This window comes from Mauremys mutica, unplaced genomic scaffold (genome assembly GCF_020497125.1).
Source record: "Mauremys mutica isolate MM-2020 ecotype Southern unplaced genomic scaffold, ASM2049712v1 000391F_np12_subseq_157720:214760_obj, whole genome shotgun sequence".
NCBI classification, from domain to species: Eukaryota; Metazoa; Chordata; order Testudines; family Geoemydidae; genus Mauremys; species Mauremys mutica.
In genome coordinates this window covers 1474-4004 of record NW_025422934.1, presented here as the reverse complement: position 1 = coordinate 4004, position 2531 = coordinate 1474, and the positions used below count along the sequence as shown (strand labels likewise).

The window sequence follows — 2531 nt, the reverse complement described above, 5'->3', positions numbered from 1 at the left end:
GGCCTTCAGTGGGGGTTTGTCATGCCAGGGAGCAGCCTGGCCAGGTGTCTGTGTGGCTGTCTGCTGGCCACTCAGGCATGGTTCTCCCCTCCTCTGGCCCCGCCTTCCATTGCTCTGTGGCTTTTAAACCTTCCCTTGGAGCTGTCAGCACCAGCCACCTCTGTCCTAGGTGCCCAGAGGAGGAGAGGTGCTGGGCTCCAGCCTGGGACTCTTCCTCCCTCCTGCCCAGCCCTGACTATGAAACCTGGCCCTGACACTCCTTTCTTCAAGCGCCAGGTGGGCAAAAGGAACAGCACAGGGGCAAGTGCCAAACTTGTGAGCACCAGGAGAAGCCATGAGAATCCCAACCCTCAGGTGTCAGTAGCCAGTTCTAGAGCCCTGACCCACTGCAGCCGTCCCACCCAGAGGCCTGAGTCACCCAACAGGAGGAGAAAGACTTGTTCTTGCACAGCAGGAGACAGGGAAGTTGAGCACTGGGAGCTCCAGGGCTTTACCACAAGGTCCCACTGAGATTTGAACTCAGATTGTAGGATTTAGAGTCCTGAGTGCTGCCCGTTACACCATGGGACCAGCTCATCCCACCTTTTCTGCACATCGGTGACCCTCACGGGGCTGGCTCATGTAAGGGACTGTTGGCCCCTTACTAAAACTTAGTGGGGGGTTTGATTGGCTAGTTCCCAGTCCCAATAGAAGGGGGGAAGGGCCAATGGGAAATCAGGACCCTGAGACTGACAGTTCCCTAGGCAATGAGGAGAGGCCAAAGCTCCAAGTTAGCCGCACTGACAGGCCAGGCAGTGTAATGAGGGAGTCACCAGGCCAGGGGGTCCCAGCCTCCGTGGGAGCTGGAACTGCCTGGGCCAGAGTGGGGCAGAGCTAAGGAGAGAGCAGGAGCCCGAGAAGAGCCGGGAGCAGAGCTGCGCAGGTGTAGTGCCAGAAACTGCTCCCTGTAGGACTTTGCTACCTGTTACTGAGACCTGAGGTTGTTCTTATTTGCTGACTTGTCCTAATTGGCTAAAACTTGACAGTTTCTCTAGCAAAGGCCAGTCCCTGGTCCCTTGGTCCAGACATCCTCATTCACACCAGGCTGGCGTGACCAGATGTCAAAGATGAAATATCGGGACGTGGAAGGCGGAGTCAAAAAAAAAAAGCCGGAGGCTCCCTCCCACCGCCAGGCGGCAGTGGCACAGCCCCATCTCCACCCAACTCTCAGCTCTGACCCCCGATACACTCCCAGCTCCCCCATCCCCTCACTCCTGGGCCCAGCCTGGGCTCCGAGCTCTGCAGCCGAGCTGCGCTCCAGGTCCCTCCTGCAGCTCCTGGGCAAGGGGCGAACCAGGCAGCTGGGCCCGGGCCCTCCCGGCAGGAGCGTGTCTGCCCCACGTGTGTCTCCACCCTCCGCCCACATGGGCCCTGCCCGCTCCGCACTGCCCCCAGCCCCACTGCGCTGCCCCCAGGCTCCAGGGCTGGAGCAGCCTCCATGCTGCGCTCCCGGCCATGGCCATGGCCATGGCCCGCGTGCAAACCTGGGAGGGAGGAGGAATGTCGCATGCTTGGGGAAGAGGCAGGGCCAGAGCGAGGATTTGGGGAGGGATCCAACGGGGCAGTGAGGGGGTGGGGCTGGGGGCAGGGCGAGGATTTGGGGAGGGATCCAATGGGGCAGTGAGGGGATGGGGCTGGGGGCAGGCCCAGGGTGGGGATTTGGGGAGGGATCCAATGGGGGAAGGAGGGGGCGGAGTCGGGGGGGGTGAGTGTCCCTCCGGGCTCTGCCTGTGGCCGGAGCAGAGGGCAAAATTGTTTGTTTGTCCAGTGTCCCAACCAAACATTGGTCGGGACGCGGGACAAACAGGCAAATATCGGGACAGTCCCAATAAAATCAGGACGTCTGGTCACCCTACATCGGGCTTCAAGTTGAGAATCATTTCCCCTTCCCGCTCTGTGGGAGGGGAGACTTTTAAACCCGCTCTCTGTGCGACTGCACATGGCTAAGCAAAGAGAACAAACCCCCAATCCCCCCCTGTGCTTTGGGAGCCAGGTTTGCGGTGGGAATTCTGTAGTTCAGATGACTTCACGCCTGGGCATTGGGATTCTTTACCAGTTTCTCTGGCACTGGGGCAGTTTTGTGCTCACAGCTGTGATGGCCGAGTGGTTAAGGCGTTGGAGTCGAAATCCAATAGGGTTCTCCTGCGCAGGTTCGAATCCTGCTCACAGTGAGGCCTGTGTTTTAGCCAGTCCCTCACCCAGGCAATACCTCTGTCCAACCCCCTGAGACACTCTCAATTCTCTCCCCACCCCAAGTAAATCCTGTTCTGCTCCTTTCATAGAGATCCCTGGGACACCACCTCACACTGTGTCCCTGAGGGGTCAGGCAAACTCTCAGCGCCTGAAGCCTCTGCCACTCACCTGGTGCCCCATAGATCAGCCATAGCCCTGGTTCTGCTCCTCTCTCTAGAGTGTGAAAGGAGCCAAGTCAGTGACTCCATGGGTGCTACGGGGCTGCAGAAACAGCAAGGGGTGAGGGGGGGAGAAGGTGC

The 2531-nt window shown here is 59.5% G+C and overlaps 1 non-coding gene across 1 annotated transcript; it reads left to right on the top strand.

Annotated features, from left to right (window-relative positions):
* Nucleotides 1-2128: 2128 nt before the first annotated feature.
* Nucleotides 2129-2210, top strand: TRNAS-CGA. Its single transcript has one exon. It is a non-coding gene; the product is annotated as a tRNA-Ser (tRNA).
* The last annotated feature ends 321 nt before the right edge of the window (nucleotides 2211-2531 follow it).